General features: G+C 39.9%; 1 protein-coding gene across 26 annotated transcripts in view; it reads left to right on the top strand.

Moving 5' to 3' along the window:
- The window catches only part of TENM3 (teneurin transmembrane protein 3), a 1278808-nt gene that overhangs the window by 806985 nt on the left and 455689 nt on the right, over nucleotides 1-16134 (top strand). For all 26 annotated transcript variants that reach the window (XM_083630968.1, XM_083630934.1, XM_083630945.1 and 23 more), the window contains one exon: nucleotides 9642-9714. The gene's annotated coding sequence lies outside the window, so the exon portion shown is untranslated. The remainder of the gene's footprint in view (nucleotides 1-9641; nucleotides 9715-16134) is intronic.

The raw sequence follows: 16134 nt of genomic DNA, 5'->3' as shown, positions 1-16134 counted from the left end.
TTATATCATGAATTTTGAGTCTTAATTTATAATGCATCTAAGTGTGTTCTTAGGAAATCAGCAGCTATTGTTATAAGGGAATCATTTTAACCTATTGCCTGCCAATGTCTGGTTAGCAACATATACCATCCGCTGAATTAAGTTTCAGTTTCTACAATGTGTAAATAACAAAATCTTTGAAACTTCATCAGTGTGCTCCTCATTTCACCAGAACTAGTTGAATCTTGCCTCTGCAGTTGAGGCTATATTGGAAAAAAACTTAATCAGATTTTGCCTTCTTTTACAGGAAATAAATGAATGTCTAAAAAAACAACTTTTGCACCAATAAAAAACCCACAAATTAGATTTCCTGCAGGGGCAAACTTTTTCAAAATAGATACACATTTTCCACAGAGACCAATCCTACATTTTTTGTCTTCCCTTTGATTGGCTTTCCCCCCTCATAATAGTATGAAGTTCTCAAGGGTAAGAAGAAAAGCAGATACTTGCCATTATGAGGATAAAACTCCTGCCAGTAAAAATCAGGTTTTGAAAGTAGAAACATTAGTAGTTTGATGTGCAGTGGGTTTGGGGTTGTGTTTTTTTTTTTTTTTGTCACTGCAAATCACAAGGGAAAGGGGAAAAGGCCAATCTGCCTCCTCTAATAGCTGGTGTTGGTTTTGGATGTTATGTGTTTCTCCTTTGATAGCTCTCACATGCATATAACCTGTTATCAGTCTGTTGTAATTATGATGTATCATCTTCATGATTTGCCTCTTTGCAGCCTAATATATTATGATAGCTAAAGTGAGTTGCTCTGTTTATAATTGGATGGCTGCTATTGATATGGGTAATGGATCTCTCCTGTGAAATGCAAACAGCAGCTAGATGCTCAGCATGGAGGTAAATTAAGTACCTGAGCTACCTGGGAATCAGCAGGTAGGCCTCATGACTTAGTATAGGGATGTATTTTTTCTGGTATCTCAGCACATCTCTAATTGCAATTATATTTCATGCCCACCTTGTCAAAGTTCTTGTAGGAAGGTTGTATGTATAAGTCGTTTAAATACAAGTATAAAAGCAAGTGAGGGTGCAAGGTTTTTCTGAAGACCTAGATGTCATTAAACAAGCAAGACTTCATAGAGGCATATCTACTAATTTTACCACCCACGCACATGGAGAGAGAGAGAGAGAATAAAACCCACAGATTTACTGAACTTAAAAATATAGCACCCTTTCACCACATCACTACAATTTGGTTGCTTAAAATGGTGCAATGAAAATGGCTAAATACACAAAGTAACACACTTGCAACCAATAGCTAGAAAAGCATCACCATTCAGATTAGATTTCCTGCCACCTCGTTTCTGTGTCAGTTTGTGTGAATCAGATCTTGGAATATTTCTAGATCTGGAAACAGAATACACATTCTTTAGAGTAAGATGCACTCTTATTAAAATTACGACACACCGCTTTATCAGTGACATGTCATGCCTGATCTTATGTAAGTTTAGCTCATAATCAATAGCATTAATACATCGTTGGACATAAAACACTGGGGCAGGTAGAGGGAGAAGAAAGAAATACTGAAAGCAGGTTTCCACATAGTACATTCATTTTTGTTTTCATTGTGTAAACCCAAACATAGTAGTAATGTGTGGAGTTGGTAAAATATTGATTTGATTTCCCTGGTTTTTAGTTCACTTGGGTTTGAGGTTGACAAGGGCAGTTATGTTCTGTAATTATCAGTCATCATACTTGTCTAGGCAGTGATGTCCACAAAACACTTACCAGATTTATTACATTGCTCTAAACACCTTTCACAATGAGCAAGAGAGAAGGAAATACTAAGAAAATACATTTTCTCAGTGTCCCTAAGTAATGAGATTTTTAAAATAAAATAAAGATGCCTTGAGCTAAATTTGCTGATTATCATAAGCTTTTAAAACAATTTTGGTTGGTATCAGCTAATCCTGGCATGGATATTGAGGAGCAGTCCATCAAAACATTTCAAATCCCACCCCCTCGTCACATCCTTCTGGTGGCATGTCTTTCAGTAGCTACAGGCAGGTAATATATCTAAAACCAAAAAATCTTTTACCATATGATGATAACTTCTAGTTTGAAGTGAACCAGATCTAGTAACATGATTAAAACTGAGTGTGTGCAAAATAAAATCATCCTGAGCTTCAACTTAGATTTTACTAAAGGGTTACTACTGGTAATTTATGAGAATAAAATTCAGTTCCATATAATTGAGCTTAATTTTATCACTGTTCTCCTCAAAATAAGGGAGAAACTATAATTTTCACCTGGAAATCTACTGCATTTTTGTGTTGTAGGTTACTTTAGTGCTGAACTTTCATTTAGGAGTAATCACTTGAAATAACTTGCTGTGATGATAGAGACATGCAGTTCACCAATTACAATTAAACCATGTGAACCATATGTTTCATAAGTGCAGTGGGCTTTGAAACTTTCAAAAGGTTTTACATTAAATTACACTGTGATTTCATTTTGCCTGGATTTTTTTTATTCTACTTTAGAAAGCTAAAAGGTTTTTAAGTGAAGACTTTAGAACATTTTATTTATTTATTATATTTAAAAACCTTTATACTTTACCTTTCCTCGGTAAGCCCATAGTAGCTAACGACAATAACTGAAAACCATTTAAAAAACAGATTGACAACTATAAATAAAGAAAAGTCTTAATAAAGCAATAACATAGTAGTGACGAGAGGTGGGTACAAACTATCAGAAATAATTTAACTATAGCAATTGAAACCACTTTTTTAAAAAAACGCATAAAAAACCATAAAACTTCCAAAACCTAAATTGGAAGGTTTTGGTTATCCTACAAAAGGAGACTGGCTCCAATCATTGGTCTACAGTCTTCACTGTCTCCCTAGGATGAGATGGGTATATCTGCATACTGACAAATTTGAATGGCATATCTCTGGATGACCTCTCTCAGTGGTTTCTTCTTCCCAGTGGTAGATACTAAACAACCTGGGGACACAGGTGGCACTATGGTCTAAAAACCACTGAGCCTCTTGGGCTTGCTGATCAGAAGGTTGGCAGTTTGAATCCGTACAACAGGGTGAGCTCCTGTTGCTCTGTTCCAGCTTCTGCCAACCTAGCAGTTTGAAAGCATACCAGTGCAAGTAGATAAATAGGTACCGCTGCGGCGAGAAGGTAAATAGTGTTTCCGTGCGCTCTGGTTTCTGTTATGGTGCCCGATTGCACCAGTAGCAGTTTAGTCATGCTGGCCTCATGACCCGGAAAGCTGTCTGTGGACAAACACCGGCTCCCTCAGCCTGAAGCAAGATGGGCACCGTACCCCATAGTCGCCTTTGACTGGACTTAACTGTCGAGGGGTCATTTACCTTTTTTTATTTACTAAACAACATTGGGGTGGGGGTAAAATGGAACTTTGGGATCTGAGAAGCCATGATCAAGGCGTCAGACAAGAGTTCCCTGGCACCATCATCTTGGATCACACACCCCCCAGTCCAGAAGGATACTGTGTTTAATGGTATCAGCAGCCACTGAGAGATCTAGTAGAAGCAACAGTAATGAAAAATCCCTAGCACCATTCCATCTCTCTATCCTCCAGGTTGTGTCCCTGCTGCATGAATGTTGTACATAACTGAAAAAGGTTTACACCCCCAGCCTCATCCAACATGGTTTCTAAGATTGCATGCCAAGTCAGCGTATTCATCTAGGAACAAGCCCTGTATGACAGATGTTTTACCCTTAATCAACATAGCATTAAGCCACACAACTTTCAAACCACCAGGGGCTGTTACACATATGTTTAGAGGATATTTTGCTTGAACACAGCATCCAAAAAACCTGAATACTGCTTCAATTAGGAATGGAGGAGGAATCCATTTTCAACTGATTTATACAAGCAATTTGGCAGTCCTAACCTGATCATGCTTCACCTGCCTCAGATCACCTCTTTCATTGAGCACCTCCATTCATTTGAAGCATGCTGTATTATATAGACTAAGTGGAAGCATCACTGAATTTGAGCTAAGTGGTCACTCTGATTACATAAATCTAATAATAATAATAATAATAATAATAATAATATTTTTTTATTTATACCCCGGCCAAGACCGGGCTCAGGCCAGCTAACACTGAATATAAATACAGTAAAAACATTTTTTAAAAAACAACAATATAACAATATAAGTTAGAATACAGTTTAAAATGCAGCTTAAAATGCAGCCTCGTTTTAGTGGTAGCTCATAGATCAAAGCCATAAGCATAGGGCTTTAAAGGTCAAAACCAGCACCTTAAACCTGACCCTGTACTCCACCGGGAGCAAGTGCAGCTGGTAAAGCACTGGATGAATGTAATCCTGCGGCAAGGACCCCGTAAGGAGTCTCGCTGCGGCATTCTGCACCCGCTGGAGTTTATGAGTCAGCTTCAAGGGCAGCCCTGTGTAGAGCGAATTACAGTAATCAAGCCTAGAGATGACTATCATATGGATCACTGTAGCCAGATCGGGACGAGAAAGGTAAGGGACCAACTGCTTAATACGGTAGAGATGGAAAAATGCTGCCTTTGCTGTAGCTGCAACCTGCGCCTCCATAGAGGCGTTGAAGGTTACACCCAAGCTCTTGACAGAGGGCACTGGCACTAATTGAGCCCCCACAAGAGGTGGGAGTTGGCCCCCCAACCCCATGTCATCCTGACCCAGCCAGAGGACCTCTGTCTTCGAAGGATTTAACTTCAACCGGCTCCCACACAGCCAACCAGCCACAGCTTCCAAGCATCTGGTCAGAGTATCCGGGGCCGAGTCAGGATGGCTGTCCATCAACAGATAGGTGTCATCTGCATATTGATGACAGCCCAGCCCAAAGTTCCGGACAATCTGGGCAAGGGGGTGCATAAAGATGTTAAAAAGCATTGGGGAAAGAATTGTGCCCTGCGGCACTCCACACACCAAGGAATGCCGCAGCGACAACTCCCTAGCACCACCCTCTGTCCCCAACCTGAGATAAAGGAGCGTAGCCATTGTCCGGCTGTGCTCTGAATCCCCAAGGTGGTGGTCCAAAAGTTCATGATCAACCATGGCAAAGGCTGCTGACAAATCTAGAAGATGCCATGACATATATAACATATAATGCACACATTAAACTGAAATTGGCATCTTTAGAGAAAGAAAAATGGCAACTATTCATAATTTGCCCTGGCAAACACACACACATATTCCATATTGAGCAGGGAGGTACATACACATGCCTACTTGCCTCCGAAATTTTCTCAGGTATTTTAGTCCCTCTTTGTATCTCACTACCCCCACAAAATGAATTATCTCATCACTGTTGATTATCTCATTATTGTTGAGATTGCACGTTTTCAAATGTCATGAGATAGAGATAATCTTTTATCAGACTTCTCATCAAATATTTTTCTGATTTGAATTTTTAACTATGAATTTTCACTTACTTGAAGCCATTTCACTACAAAGCTATTTTGTTGTCCATCCTTTACTATGGTAAATATAGAGCATTATGTATTTCTTTACAATGTGTTACAGTTGATGTAAGTCCTAATAGAATATCAAAGGATGCAGCTGCAGTGTTGATTTTAAAAGCCCTGGCACACTTGTCACCAGTATGCTGGTGTTTAAAATCTACTTTTATCATGAGACTACATTATTAACCTAATTTAATTGGCATGCTTGTGCTAGCACTTAACAATAGATTCAAGGATTTTTGGCGGGGTGGGGGTGTTGTGAGAAGACATTTGTTGGTCAGATGCCTAAATATGCCTGTTCCTTCAATTTATAATTCACAGGTATTTGGTTTATAACTGTGTAGGAGGAACCATATGGACATACAATATAATTTTTTTTTATTATGCAAATTGCCACAGTAACTCGTGGGACAGGGTGGTCATAGCTCAGTGGTAGTAGGTAGGCCTGTGAAACACCCCTGACTGAAAGCCTGGAGACAATCAGTGTAGACAGTGTTCAGTTTGATGGACCCATGGTTTGACTCAACATCAGGCAGCTAGTACCTGCTTATTAAGGGATGCGGGTGGCACTGTGGTCTAAACCACTGAGCCTAGGGCTTGCCGATCAGAAGGTCGGCGGTTCAAATCCTCGCGACAGGGTGAGCCTCCCGTTGCTCGGTCCCTGCTCCTGCCAACCTAGCAGTTCCCGCTCCGTCGGGAAGGTAAATGGCATTTCTGTGCGCTGCTAAGGTTCACCAGAAGAGGCTTAGTCATGCTGGCCACATGACCCGGAAGCTGTGCAGAAAAACCAGCTCCCTTGGCCTATAGAGCAAGATGAGCGCCGCAACCCCAGAGTCGTCTGTGACTGGACCAGGGGTCCCTTTACCTTTACCTTTACCTGCTTATTAACTCACTTGCATTATCAATATGAATATCAACAGTCCCTTTCCAGTAGAAGGTCATCCATAGGAGGAACCAAAACCAGTTCCATGCCAAAGCTAGGCCTGTATCTAGACCAAAATATGTCAAGATAATCAGTTTCCTTGAAAAGTGCCCTTCACCTTGCACCCCACAAAAGGAGGTACAGGCCTGCCTCTCTGCTACAGGTAGTTAGTCTACCTAGAAGCTTTGATTACCATAGAAGGGGTTGCTTTGGGGAAGTAAGCCAGAATAAAAGCACATGTCAAACACACTTTGGATCTCTTCCTTCTCCTTTGTGAAGGTGCCCACCTTAGACACTGAAGTGTATGTGAGTTAACATACTTTGTTATATAGCTTTTGTAATAGGGATCCTGTTTTTATAATAAAAGCCTTTCTTCATTTGATGCATTTGACTGAAATCGCTGACAAAATAACTCTGTCTCCTACAACCATAAAATTTTGGCCTGTTTGGAGTGGTTTTGATGGAGGCCTTTCTTGACAGGAGCTTCATAATTAATTTGGTCCATCAGGTACTCCGTAGAGAATACAGCCGCAAATTCTCCTTCAGTGTGCATATGCACACACATATATGTGGAAGGCTCTCTGTACTGCAGGTGGTCCAAAATAAGGGAAAGACAGACATTTAAATAATAATGTTGTCCTTCCTTGAGCAAGCACAATCTCTTCACATTATTGTCAATACAAGTGGAATTGCTTTCCTTTATGTTAAAGTAAATAACTTATATACTTTCATTTAAGTATTCACCTCATTTATTAGGATAAAATCTTCTGTCTGGGTTAGCTGGCATGGAGCTTTACTGAAATGCTACTAAGAATTGGTAAGGAATTTGGCCTTGACTCATGCTAATTTAAACAATATATTCCACATTTTACGGTCCCTTTTTAATAACATTGTTATTAAAGATTCTTTTAAAATAGTATTCTTGTTTTGAATTAAGCTGGAACAATGGTATACAAACTGTATGTTTTCTTGCATTCTTGGTTCTTTTCTGTGATATGATTCAAAAAGCTGTATTGCACAATTAATTTTTTGCGTCTCATACAACATAGCCACTGGAAGTATTACAGACTGTACAATATTTTGACTTCAATCAGTTTAATTAATGCCAAGTTGAGTTGGAAAGGGTAAAGGCACAGTACCTTGATTATCATGTATATATTTTGAACAGGTGCCCATAGATTATATCAGAGGGAGGACAGTTCTTTAATGTTACCTTGTCATATGATACCAATTATTTTAAGTGTGTGTGACATATAGTTGACACACTGTAAATGGGATGTTGCCTCTCAGCAGGTTTCATTCCTAAACCTGCTGAACTTAAAAGGGGGCAGGGGGACCTTGTATAGTGAAGAACAATATGCCATAAAAATATTTCCATTCATTAAAGGTATAATCCATTAAAATCATGGTAAGATTTGCCGTTTACTTCAGTGGAATTTGAGTTGCAACCTTCTTCTGTGTTTTACACAGGCGTGCCTTTAAATTCAATGTGATTTATAACTAGGTAAATGCGTGTAACTGGTTGAAATATTTTAGTTTTCCATAATCTGAGCTAATTAGAAAAAGAGAAGCATAAGCTTCAAATGAGGCTCATTGAAACTACACACACATATGTAAATGTTTGCAACACTTACACAAAGAAATCTTAAATAATCTACAGTTATATTTCTTTTTAATTTGATACTTCAAGCACGCCTCAGGAAAGAATACAGGAAATGTAGGCAGAAAATCCAGAAGGAATGACCTTTTGATAAAATGAATGTTTACATCAATGCAACATGGATTTTGCAGAGTTAATACTCAGACTTATCAATTAGAAAGTGTACACTGACTCTCTCTCTCTCTCTCCTCTCTCTCTCTTTAATTGCTTCTAAACATGGAAGGAAGATATCTAGACTGTAATGGTGTAATGGGGTTTAAACATTACACAACTTTGTCAGACTGAAATTTTATATATATATATATATATATATATATATATATATATATATATATATTGTGTGTGTGTGTGTGTGTAAATTGTACCCCCCTGGCCACTTAACAAAACTATTTTCCCATACACCATGGGTTTCCAGTTCTTTTAAAACTGCATGACATGAAGGAATTCAGTATTATGAACTGCTTCAACATGCAATGATACAGAAATATATACTCCCCCCCCCCAAATTTTCAGCTATTAAAAGTAAAGCTAAGCTGAAATTTCTCATTACTTTTTCTTTTTTAACATCTGATATTTTTGTTTTTGACGGACACACTTTCAAATCATCCTACCTTGCATGAGATGGCACCCCCAGGTTTCTCCATCCTCCACCAGTCGCAGACTGTGGGTCGGGGGGAGGGGTAGCATTGTTAATCCGGGAGGATTGATCTTTCAAGGCTCTGCCAGCACCATCGATCTCTGGCAATGAATGTGTTGGCCTGGTGTGGGGCACCAAGGAGAGCTTGGCTGTCTGGCTGGTGTATCAACCATCTAGCACAATGGTGGCCACCCTGTCAGGCCTGCTGGAGGTGGTGGCAGGCTGGGCCTTGGAGTTCCCTAACCTACTGGTTCTGGGGGACTTCAGCGTTCATGCCGATGCCATCCCCTCCTCTCAGGCTCTGGACCTGGTGTCTTCCATGGCGACATTAGGGCTCTCCCAGTTTGTTTTGGGTGCCACACATCAAGCAGGCCACACGCTGGATCTGATCTTTGGGGCGGGTATAGTGATCATGTCCCCCCTTGTGGAAGTGCCATGGTCTGATCACTACCCTCTGAAAGCCAGGATTGACCCCCCCCCCCGCTTGGGTGGCGAACCTATTTGGGCTCGCCCGGAGAGGCTGATGGATCCTGATGGATTTCGTCAGGCCTTGCAGGACCCTGCTCACCCTGGCGGCTCACTAGATGAGCTTGTCGAGAACTGGAACAACTGGCTCTGCCTAAAATCACAGTGTTTCAGGTTTTTCTAGTGGTGATAGCCAATGGAACAGCAACTGGTGATGATGGAATCCCCTCACCAGCATTGCTTCTTTCCCTGGGCAGAGAGAAACCTACATGCCATCCTAAGTTTCCAAATCTAATGCCAGATTCACTAATGGCCAATAGTATTTTTATTGAAGGCGTTTTCACACACATAAGAAGAACTTGCAGGATATCATTGCATCAGGGGGGCAAATCTGGATACTGTTGGCTATAACACATGTCAAAATACTTGCAAAAATATTTTCGGATTCCTTGATAACTTCCTGTTTTGTACTATGTGTCTTGCAGAATTCCTCTGTGCCCCACCGGAATACCTTTTGTCATAAGCAGAAAACACAGAAAGTGTTCCAAACAGGAAGAGGTAGGACAAAACTTTCCATTTGCTAGATTGTTACAAGGCCCATTGTTTTTAGTAACTGTGGTCAAGACAGTACTGTACTAGAAAACCGTAGCACACCATTTTGGCTTTGTTTATAAATATTTGTCTACCATCTACTTGATTTTCATTTTTTAAATATTTAAAAAAAAATATTTTACTTTTTTCTATCATTTTAAAAAGATGTAATATGTTTAGATTTTCATTTTTTAAATAACCATCATTTGCAGAATTTCCTTGCTCACATTCCTTTAGACTGCACCAGTCTGGTATTGGAGTAAAATGTACCTCAAAATGTACCAGCAAGTAAAAAAATAATAATTAAATCATGCCAACATTGAGACTTTTTCTTCTCCAGTAAGTCATGTAAGTCATTTGGGTGAACAACACCCACAAGGTAAAGTACAAAAACCTAGGCAGTATGTGCAGTCTAAATTGACCTGACAGTTTTTTAAACATGAAAATATATTGCTGAAGTATAGAAGTGCAATAATAGTGAGTTATGGGTACAAAAAGTCTCATGGGCTTAGCAGCCATATCACATGTACTTGAGCAGCTATGTACAATCAACACATTTCACAAATGGATTAATTGAAGGACATAAAACACATTGTTGCAGTGATTTTCTGATATTGTATCAAACGTATAGATCAGGGGTCCCCAAACTAAGGCCCACGGGCCGGATAAGCCCCAAGGGACTCGATTATCCGGCCCGCGGCAACCCCCGCTGCCCGCTGCGGCCACCCGCTCTTACCGGCACTGTGCTGCGTGGCTGCCCACTTCTAGGTCAGAGGAGCAGCGGAAATAGCTTGTGTGCATGCACAAGCATTATTTGCGCATGCACAAGCATTATTTCTGGTGCACATCTGGGTCGGAGGAGGCCCATGCAGATGCACACAAGCTATTTCCGGTGCTCCTCCGACCCGGAAGTGTGCCAGAAATAGTGTGTGTGCACGCATATGGGCACACGCTCCCCGCGTTCCGGCCTGCTGCGTGATCAGTGCAGGAGACACCGGCCTGAGATGTGGTAAGTTTGCTGACCCCTGGTATAGATGACTCTTCCCTTTTTCTTGGTGTCAACAGTGACAAGCCCTACCAATAGCTCTGTGTCTAGACTCACCCAGAGTTTGATCAACTTCAGTGCTAGTTCTACTAGGAAGAGAAATGTATTTTGGAACATGCACGTCATTGTGGGTTATTCAATATGGGCATTTAAGCAGATATTGCCTACCATATTTGAAAACACAGACACACAATTGACCACTGTTCTCACATTCTGAAGTGTATATGAGGACCAGTTCACCAGCTCATCCACACCACCCTGAGTTTTATTAAAATGAAGAGTGTTTTCTGGGTTGAAAGTTTAGTCTAAGATCTCTGTGTCATTATGCGTTGAAGGAACAAGAATCACTGCCCTTCCTTTCTTTGGAGACTCGCGTGTGAAATCTTAAAAACCAAAAATGTTGCTGTGGACATTTCTGGTTTGTGGTCAAGAAACTGCGATTGGATTTCTGTTTTTATGGTTTCCCCCCGATCTGTCAACTAGCATCAGGTTTGTCATAGCTAATCCATTGGTCAGTAGTGGAGAACTTATCAGTTATATTTCATCCATGCGTTGTTACATTTCTCAGCCTCTGTCTGGTCTTTGCATGTTCTTTCTTCCTCACATATATGTATGTATCATTAAAAAATTGTGTTTTGAAATTGCAATGTAGTCAGAATTTTATGCCATATTTCCATGTTTGAATGGAATATGCTGCCTCATTGGCCATCCTCCTTTGAATAGCACTAATTGCTCATCAGTTGTAGTATTCTCAAATGGCACAAAACACAGCAGAAGTTTGTTAGCAAACATATTCCAGAGGTCACACATAGGGGCAAGTTGGTCTCTTCCATTGGTGATTCATGTTGAAGCTGAATCTTAGGGATTCTTTTGAAGGAGGCTAGTGACATTGTGCTCCGGACATGTTGGGGTAAAGTCTCAACAAATTTTGCAGAAGAGGGGTCATCTAAAAGAGTTGTCATACTCTTGGGCTGGGATATTGGTTTTTTTGGGGGGAGGGATTGTTGTTATTGATATTAATGTTGTTCAGTCTGGTTGTGTATTTATTGATATTTTATTTATTGATGTTTGCTTTATTGTTTACTACTACTTTTGTTATGTGATAACTATGTATTTTTCATGTTATAAGTCACCTTGAACATGGTTTGAACTATGGAAAGGTGGTATATAAATAAAATGATGTATGTATGTATGTGTGTATGTATGTATGTATGTGTGTGTGTGTGTATATAGTGTATATATATATAGTCTGACCACCTGCTGAAATGAGGGCGTATGCAGGTTGCTTGCAAACATGTGCAGATCAGCTGAGATTCAAATGACCCCAAAAGCCAGAATAGTATGTTTTGTGTAAAACAATGGCTAAGATGAAAAACCGTTTTGCTGGGTCACAGGTAAGGATCTAACTGGTGGGAAATGTTACAATATTTCAGGTTTGTCAAGGAGTTTCACGTGATGGTAAGGGAAGTAGTGATCTGTCTATTATGAAAATTGAGAAAATTCTGGATTTTTAAATCCTCTATGTTCCTTCCTTACATGAAATCATCAGAACAGGCTAAACACCTGTTGATATTATGAGTAACTAATAACTTTAAACAGCATTTTTGATCACTTTTTGCCCCTAGCTCCCAGTAGTGTAGTGGCAAAATCAGAAGTGCAGGGTCCCTTCATGATAGTCACATACTGCCTTCCAAAATTATACAATAATCTTTTAGTTATGCAGATCTACTATTTTCTGTGCGTGTACATCAGTGAATTATTTGGAATGTTGTGTTTTCCTTGAAGTTGTATGTAACAAAACTTGCATACTATTCTCCTGAAACTGAAGCCCCTTGTGTTTTCAGTATCCCTAAATGCTTCACTTTAGAACATACAAAACTCCTCCTCTGCAGTGTTATTTCTGTGCTCCTTCTGCAAAGTGACCCTAGAAGCCAGTTCTCAGTAGTTGACTCACCTCCTTTCACCCTGGCTCCAATCAGCACAAAGAGTGAGAAGACTTCTCAGTGGCTAAAAAACTCCCCTTTCATGCTGCTTGTGTGGCTCAAGGATGCTGAAGGCTGGGACCCTACATAAGAAAGCTTTGCTAGCAGGTTTTCCTCAGCCCTTCTGAAAAGGGTAGAATCTGAGCTTTCAGTAAATTAATAAGGCAGGCAAATGGCAATTTACACATTGTTGATGATTATCTGGAATAGGGAGTCATGGAAGACTGACAAAAAAGTTTCTTCCCCCACCCCGAACTGTCATTGGTGTATTTGACCCCCATTAAAGAGATTTAAAAGATAATAAATGAACATCTGGTGATGTGCTGTAAGGCAGAGAACTGGATGAAGCTGGAAAAAATTGATATTACCGCCTAGGAATTTTCAGGGTCAAGCTAGACATGAAAGCAGCCGATCTGCTACATTTTTAAGGGCTAAATAAAGCTCCTGATACACCCTATTCAGGACAGGGTATGGTTTTAACCCTTTCTCCATACAATTTCACTCATCTGAGTCTCCCCAGCTTCAAAACAACAGCATTTATAACATGGAGGGAAATATAGGCGGGTCCCTGTATGTTTTGGCCCAAGAGGCAAATAGTTCCATCAGGGTGATTTGGATTAGGAAGCTGGCATGGTGAGAAAGAATTCTCCCGTGGCTCTGATCTGAATCAAGGCTCAGTGCAGCTCCATTTAATTTTTTTTTTTTTAACCACAAGATATCTACTTAAATATCTCTGCTTGTCTTTTCCAGTCGTACCGAGTCTAGTACCTAAAAATGTCATATTAGTTGCTAGGAATTTGAAATATTTTTCCACCCTCAAGGCTAGATTAGATTACTCTTTGGGTTCCTTCCAACCCTTATAAGACTGTCTAGAGCTAAATTTTGAGTTTGATACATTCACTTTTTTCTGTTTATTGGAGTCAAACTATTACCATTTATCCCACTTGCCCACACCATTTCCTTCTTCCCTTTATCTAGTCTATGTATACCCTTTTTCTTTTCCTCTTTGTCCCACAACCTTTTAATGTAGACAATGAAGGAGACAAAATGCAAAAACAGAACAAAGTAATGTACTAAACTTCATGATATTATCATGATTTTATGAAGATCCATACTGTACCATGCTTTATCACAGCTAATATAAAGTGGGACCCTGCTGGATTGCAAAATCTTAATGCATATGGCATATATTAAAACGCTGCAACTTTCTCAGTATCCACAATCCTAAAATTAAAAAGCCACTGAGTTATGATTATGTGTACTGTCCATGACTTTGAAGTATTTCATTTTTTAGCAATCTGGTGATCAGCAGGTCTTGATTATTTTGAACAGCATTTATGTAGCAACCATGGAGACTTGCAGTTGTACATGGTTAAACGCCCCTCGGCTATACCTCAATGAGTTTTCTCAATAGTAGCCAAGATTCCATAAATTCAGAGCTCATGAACCTTGAAAAAAAGGATAAATGGGATTTGGTGAGACTAACATAGCAGCCACTTTTACCTTTAAAATGAAAAAGTGTGAGGGATTCATTTAAACTGGTTTTTGGGATTTACTAACTCAAAAATGAATTGTACTAGGAAGCTTTAAAAACTGAGGGCATATAGGGGTTATACGGTCTTGTTATTTTCTGTGCAGTAGTATGCAGAAATATATCGTTTAGGGAATAAAAAAAAATCAGAGTTTATTGAGATGTAGCCCTCCCAACTCTTTCTTCTCATCCCCTTTCCTTTAACGCAGTGGCACACCATACATCCAAACTTGCAAACAATGGCCAGTGCAAATAATAGTTTGTTGCATCTAGATAAAACAGCAAATTATGTGTCAAAAATATGTGCACTTGCATGGAGCTTCAAGAGAGGTGACATGGTAACCCCATCGAGAGCATGTGGCTAAAATTAGAAAAAGAAATAAAAACAACAGGGTTATATTGTAAATGGCCCTGTGATCTTCAGATGAAGGGGGGCATAGAAATGTAATAAATAGTAATAAATTGATCATCATAAAGGGAGAATCCAGTCAGTAGGACTTTGATAGCTAGGAAGACAATAAAGTCTACTCTAATTTGTAATCATCTTGATAACAATGTCAATTTGCAATTGTCTTGATAACAAGCCAGTGATTAGCAGAAGCCAGCATGGATTGTCAAGAATGAATCCTTCCAGTCTAATATTATTATTTTAAAAAAATGTTGATGGTGATAATTTAAACTTTTTAATTGCCTTTTACAAATCACCTCAAGGTGGGGTACAGTGTTGCAACACTATATGATAATATAAAAATACACTGAAAAAGTCAGAGATTAAAACAGAATAAAAAGCATCCATTCTAATGATCACATCAATAAGTCATTATACATTCAAGCAACAGACTGCCTTCTTCCCAGAAAGCATGGCATGGTCACATACAATATGAAATAATCCCAAAGACATAACCACCAACATTCAAATACCTGAGAGTAAGTAAGAGTTTTCACCTGGTGCCAAAATTATATCAGAGTCGGCACCAAGTGAATGTCCCTCAGGAGAGCTTCTTTGTAACTGCCATCCAAGCTGGCAATGGGACAGCCTCCTTCACCACACCTGAGGGAAGCAAGCTAGTTTAGGTGATACAATCCAGGTCATGTGGCACACATGCCTCTGTCATTCAACAGAGGAGAGCTGTGGCTGGGGCTCAGAAGGAATGGGGGCTGCTTCTGTTGCCCACCCTCATCTACTGCTCATTATGACATGCTAGAGCCTACTCTGCCAATCCATCTTCAAAGGCATCCCCACTACAGCATGAGGTTTCCAGGGCATATACCACTGAATCCAGGATATATGGGCATAGGTGAGTCATTATCCAAAGCTATTAGAAGGCACTCCATGTCAAGGAGACCATGTAATTCCAGTGATAGTAGTAGATCCAGGAGTACCTCTGGACCATGAAGCTGATCCTTTAAGGGGAGTGTGACCCAACCCAAACTGGCAGAATTCCATGTGTCTGAACTGAGGAATTACTTACAATGTTTCTGTATTGTCTGAGTTTCAGTTTATTGGCGCTCATCTAGTTCATTTGCAGTCAGACACAAGCTCAGCATGTCCGCTGCTTTACCTATCTGAGATTTACAAGTGAAACAGAGTTGAGTGTCATCTGCATATAGATGACAATGCACTCCAAAACTCCAGGTGATAAGAATGAACTCAGTACAACCCCCATACTGGAGGTTTCATGGGCTGAGCCATACCTGCCAGGTACCATCTTCTGGATTAACCCACCCAGGTTGAAGCAAAATCATTGAAAAGCAGTACTTCCCAACCCCTGCTCTGACAACCTACCCAGAAGGACACCATGATTGATATTTTTTCAAAACTGACAGAT

This window comes from Podarcis filfolensis (genome assembly GCF_964270895.1).
Source record: "Podarcis filfolensis genome assembly, chromosome: 9".
NCBI lineage: Eukaryota > Metazoa > Chordata > Lepidosauria > Squamata > Lacertidae > Podarcis > Podarcis filfolensis.
The sequence above is the reverse complement of the archived record's forward strand: the minus strand, read 5'-3'. Positions and strand labels throughout refer to the sequence as shown.